The sequence below is a fragment of the Apodemus sylvaticus genome, chromosome 6 (genome assembly GCF_947179515.1).
Source record: "Apodemus sylvaticus chromosome 6, mApoSyl1.1, whole genome shotgun sequence".
Lineage (NCBI taxonomy): Eukaryota > Metazoa > Chordata > Mammalia > Rodentia > Muridae > Apodemus > Apodemus sylvaticus.
In genome coordinates, this window is record NC_067477.1 from 78,769,151 (window position 1) to 78,775,375 (window position 6,225).

General features: G+C 39.5%; 1 non-coding gene across 1 annotated transcript; it reads left to right on the plus strand.

Moving 5' to 3' along the window:
- The first annotated feature begins 5,680 nt into the window (after positions 1–5,680).
- LOC127688289 (U6 spliceosomal RNA) lies at positions 5,681–5,787 on the plus strand. Its single transcript, XR_007978673.1, has one exon. It is a non-coding gene; the product is annotated as a U6 spliceosomal RNA (small nuclear RNA).
- The last annotated feature ends 438 nt before the right edge of the window (positions 5,788–6,225 follow it).

Below are 6,225 nucleotides of genomic sequence, written 5' to 3' on the forward strand. Positions count from 1 at the left end.
AACTTTTCTTCTTCAATGAAGTGAATTAATATATCAAAAATTTTTTACTCACAATTTTCCACTACTTCATCCCCCTCCCAAAAGAAAGCTGTTGGAAATTAGTCAGTACTTTCTTTAATTCATAAAAAATACTTGTCATAAATGTTCTGTGAATATCACGAGCACACCATTATCTGTAACTTCCTTGCCAATTCTTAGTTTCCCTTTTTTGTTTCTGAAAGCTCTATTTGAAAATACACTCTATTTTTTCTGGAAGATTAATTTTTGACTTATCCAATGGATATCTTTTAGGCGTGGCATGTAGGCTGCCTTGGGGGGTGGGTAGGGTCCCACTATTAGCCCCAGATTCTCTCAAACTTGGAATCTTCCTGCCTCAGCTTCCAGAGTTCTAGGATTACGTATATGTACTACCACACCCAGACTGCTCCATCCTGTAAGTTTAGAAATTTTCTCTATCTCCTAACAGCACTACATATTTCCATATTTCAATTTCTAATGTCAAAGACAAAAGACACCACTAGATTTTTACTAACTACAAATAATCATTTTCTAGATTGTTCTATTTTATAAAAACATGTCCAGACTGAACTGTCACAGAAAATGTAGGGAACCTGCCCAAGACCCAGTATCTAGTTCAGATACAAAACTCCATGAGAGCACTGTAGACAGCTGCTTGATCCTTACAAATTCTAAACATTGCAGCTTTCAAACCAAAGCTCAAAGCTCTCCACCTCCAGGATGCCTTTCCTTGGACTCACTTTTATTCTTCCTGTTCTCTCATCCCTCAATGCTGTGGATTCAGCCAGAACTGAGTTTTAAAATGCCCTTTTCATCTCTCATTGGTACCAGTGATGTAGAAACACAGAGGACAGGCAAACAATAGAAGTCAGTAAGAATTTATCAAACACTTAGACCACCTTGGGTTTCTTACTTATTTTTGTGGTGCTGGGAATTGGTCACTGGGCCCCAAGCCTCGGCCCAAACATTTACGACATCAAGTTATCCAGCTAATATGCATTTTCTGGGGTGTTGAGTTGGCCCCAATCTTTGTGCCGTCTTTAGCTTGTCTGTGCTTCCTTCCACACAGTTTCCATAATGGCTTACTTAGTGCATCGCTTCTCGGCCTTTTGGCTAAGATCAAGTGTACTTAATGCAAAGTCACTTCGCCACTGACACAGTGGTTCTCAACACTACCAGCTGGCTCTACCACATGACTCCAGCTGCATGCCCACCTTAGCAGGAGCTGTTGATGCTCTGCACCTAGTCCATCATGGCCGTTAACATGAAGAAGACTGGCTCCTTGAGACACTTCTACATCCTAGAGAAATACAATCTGTGGAATATAGGATCTGGATTCTTTGGCTACAGGCTTGGAAACAAAGGCTTAGAAACACAACTTAAGATGCAATGGAAGGAACTAGGCCAAAGTGCTGATCACTCAGGCTTATGAACCTGAATTCTCCATTGATCTAATTTCTTCTTTCTGTGCTATATCTTATTGTTGTAAACTGGGGCAGGGAGGGGGAGCATAAATATTATTAAATGACTTCATAAAACATCAAACACAGAACCATCAGGTCTGTGCCTGCTGTGCTGAGCAATGGGCAAGGCAGAAAAAAGTCTGATAAAAAGAAATAATAAATGCTTCTTAGTTAAAGCGGTTGCCCTACATCCTAATTTGTTCCATAAAAGATTAGAGGGCTCTGTGGCTTGGCTGCAGTTCCCCCTGTGTGGTTTCTTTTTATTTACCTAGTTTTTTGTTTTTTTTTTAACGGTGGCTCTCTCCAGCTCTGTCTGCACCAACATTTATTGTCATCTGAGAGATGCCACAAACTTTTCAAAATCAATTTTGTTTTCTACACTCCAGAAAAACAACTCTTCTGCAACACAATGGAACCAGCTGCCCATCTCTTGCTGTCATCAGGACCAAGATAATTCATCTCCATCCAGCAGCAATATCACTAAAGGAGGTTTGAACACCATCCTTGCTTGATAAGATTGCAGAAGAAAGCCCACAGATGTCTTCCATGGTGCAATACTTAACAGATGTTTTGGGACATTCTCATAATGTTGACATGGTAGACAATCCTAGACAGAATTGCCTTATAGGAAGCAAACACTGAATCCTAGGCATGTGGAGAAAAACCTGCTTTACTCGACCTCTGCTCTGTCATCATTTCTGAGATGAGAGCGATGTTTCTATGGCAACAGGCCACATCTGCCGGCAGAAGGCAGAGTTTGGGGGACTTCGTTTTTCTTTCATTTTATGTCTAATTACATACTACTTTTGAGAAAGAAATAATAAAAAAATTCCACAAGGATTATGTTGGATTTTAACACTATGCTTCCAAGATGTGAATTTCCTTGTCTATGTCCTTGAAGGCATAGGACTCCTTGCAACAAAGAGGACTAAAGGCGATAAAAAGGAAGAAAACTTCATAAAGTCTCATGGTCTGCAGAACAGTGTGCACATCAACCACCATTACCTTTCACAGTTAACAGAGATTCTCAGCCTTTTTCTGACTCCACCTATAGGAACCAGTGAAAGAAGCTGGACTTTAGGACCCCGCCCCAGTAGCTCCTTGTCCCTCATGCCCCCTTGAACTTAACTGAAGACATGATATGCACGCTTTGTTTTTTTTTTTTTCCAGAGAAATTTACAGGCACAGGAATCACATTTGACGTGTTGCTCTTGTTGTTGACGATTCCAAAACTTAACATTTTTTTCCTTAAGCAGTAATTGAATAAATTCTTTGTAGTTGTTCTGTTTTGTTTGTAGCTAACATTTGGATCCTGAATTTTTATGAATAACACTGATGCTTCTGAGTATTTCATGAGCTAACAGCCAACAATAGCTCTATAATTCTGGTAACTGAGGTAAGCACTCTAGCATTCAACTGAGATTTCATGTCTTAATCACCTATAGAATATTTTGACTAAGTGAGAACTCAATGCCCAGACCTCCAGGCATTACGGACATGTCACTTCCTTCTTTCACAAGTCAGAAAAGATGCTGATGGGCCTAGCTTAGATGACAGCCACAGATGACACTCACTGGCATCTCGTTGATGCTGTGGCGGCCTTTAAGCTGCAGTGACTTTTCAACAAATTAACAAAACTGTCAAATTCCAAACCTCGGACTCCTAGCTTTTCACATTGAAGGTTTCTTTAGGTAACACTGCCCCAATGGGATCCACAGTCATTATTTCATCTGAGGAATGAAAGGCCTGTCCTTCAGAATTACTCTGCTTTTAGAGTTGGCCAGAAATACACCTGTGTCACTGCATGCGGTATGGCCTCTAAGTGTCTGGGATTGACATCAACTAATTCCTTAAGAGTCAGGGCTGCTGCAAATATACTCTTCAGTCCTTCCCCCATTTCAAGGTCAGAGCACAGAACATGCTGACGTGTTTCTGAAGCAGACATTCTCTCACCAGACAAACGATCTCTGTGCTTCTATGAAACACACACTATCAAAGAATATCCTGAGAAGAAAGATAAACCCACTCACAGGATGCATGCAGATGAGTGTCTCCAGGGAACCTGGTGACTGCTGAGGTCCTTGTGAATGGTTTAACAGATGAGACAAGTGGTGGCTCTGCCTTCTGAGCTGGCCAGACTACAACCTCACCATACACTGACTAGGAAGGAAGACTTTTAACCTTTTTTTTTCAGGTTGTGTGTGTGTGTGTGTGTGTGAGTATGTTATGAGCAATGCTGTGGACCACTGAAGCACTTGGAAAATATACCATCAGAGCTCAGCAGATGACTCAATGGATAAGAGAATTTTGCTATGCAAGCATAAGGATCTAAGTTTGAATCTCCAACACCCACTTGAAAAAGAGGGTATACCCATGTGTACCTGTAGCCTTGGTCTGAGGGAGGGGCAGAGATCAGACACAGGTGGACCCTGGGAATCTTGTGGGGGAAAGTCCAATCAAAACCATTGAGATTTTGTTCAGTGAGAGACCCTTTATCAGGAAAATAAGGGAGACAACAATAGAGGAAGACACCCAATATTCTCTTCTGGCCTCTCTATGTGTATACATAGGTGTGTGCATCCACATATACAGATGCACATATACATATTCTATACACATACATACATGTATACACACACAAGAAAATACATAACCCTACTATTTTTTAATTCCTATGAAAATTAATATTTAAAGTGATTTAAATATGTTTAATATAATTTCCACACAGAAATATAACATATAGGGTTTTTCTCTGGCTTACTTTCCAGAGTGGAAATTTATTTCAGCATCAGTAAAGAAGCCTTTGACTATTCAACAAGTTTGAGATCATGGATTAAAAGTGATGTCCAATAAATTCTTGGTAAGCACAGATCATGGGGGAAATTTCTACTTCAAATTTGTAAACTTGCTTTGAGAGTTTTCCAGAGGTGATTTTTTTTCCACTCTAGAAACTCAGAAGACATCTAACAGTCTTTTTGGTAATGAGAGACACTAACGAGATGTATGCAGACTTAATTAGTTTGGACCTCAAATTGGAGCTGTCTGCTCTGCTCAGTGTTTACCCAGTGGATGCAGTCCCATCCCTTTCTGAGACCTTGCTTCATCCTTTCTTTTAAGAACTGCCCTCAACCTGTGAGTCTTCTTCAAAGATGGTATTAGTTTTCTTGCCCCTGCAACACACTTTTCTTCTGCCAATTCTCCCCCCACCTCCACCTCGCCCCCAGGAACCAGGGAGCCTCAGACAGTTTATCTCCAGATAATCTCCAATTAGCTTCTTCTCTTCCTTCTCCTGCCAGGATCACTCTCACAACTTCCTCCTGCAAATCCCCCTCCTCCTAGCATATTTCTCCCATCTCCAGGAGGATAGAGGATTTAAACTGTCCGTCTTTCTGCTTTACTGTTTTCCTGTTTACCCACTGGCTAGACATAAAACTTGTTAATGTCCTGAGATAAAATAAAATTTCACCTTTTTGTCTGAGCTTGGTGAGCAGTCAATTCATCTTTTTGTCTTTTTCTTTTTACTGTTGTTTTGTTGTATTCTTTATTTTTTTTGTTAAAAGTTTTTTAACTTTTAAAATTGTTTTTTCATTTTTAAAATTATTTTTTTATTATAATACAATTGTTCCATTTCTCCCCTCTCTTTGCCCCCCGAGAAACCCTCTACTATATCGCTTCTTGTTCCTTTTCAAATTCATGCTCATGGCATCTTCTTTCACTAGTTTTTGTCACATACATACATAATACATACACACATAATACATACATAATATATACATACATACATACATACATACAAACATACATACATACATTCCTAAACACATAAACACAATCTGCTCAGTCTGTAAGATGTATGTATGTTTTCAGGGCTGACCATTTGATAGTAAATAACCAGTTGTCGTTCTCTTCCCTGCAAAGGAATATTTCTCCTATTCTCCATATTCCTTAATGAGTCATCCTTCTTTGTGTAAAGATGAATCTTATATGTACTCAGGTGTTTGTGTGTGTGAGAGAGGAAGGGGGGAGAGAAACGAAAGAGAGAGAGAGAAACAGAGACACACCGGGAAAAAAGGATGATAAATCTTCATCTCCATGAGGTTAGCATCTCTATGACAGAGTAAAGTCACACTGATATAAATAAGAATGCATATCAACTGAAAATGAAAACGACAACTTTAAGAAAATGAAAGACTCAGCTCGTGCTCACTATGGCAGCACATATACTAAAATTGGAACGATACAGAGAAGATTAGCATGGCCCCTGAGCAAGGATGACACGCAAATTCATGAAGCATTCCATATTTTTCAACAAGATAGATAAACCCTTAGCCAGACTGACCAAAGGGCACAGAGAAAATATCCAAATTAACAAACTTAGAAATGAAAAGGGAGATATTACAACGGAAACTGAGGAAATCCAAAAAATCATCAGATCCTACTACAAGAACCTATACTCAACACAACTGGAGAATCTGGAGGAAATGGACAATTTCCTTGACAAATACCAAATACCAAAATTAAATCAGGACCAAATAGATCATCAGGACTGCCTAAAGAAATAGAAGGAGTCATAGAAAGTCTTCCAACCAAAAAAAGCACAGGACCAGATGGTTTCAGTGCAGAATTCTATCAGACCTTCAAAGAAGAGTTAACACCAATACTTTTCAAACTATTCCACAAAATAGAAACAGAAGGAACACTACCCAATTCCTTCTATGAAGCCACAATTACGCTGATACCAAAA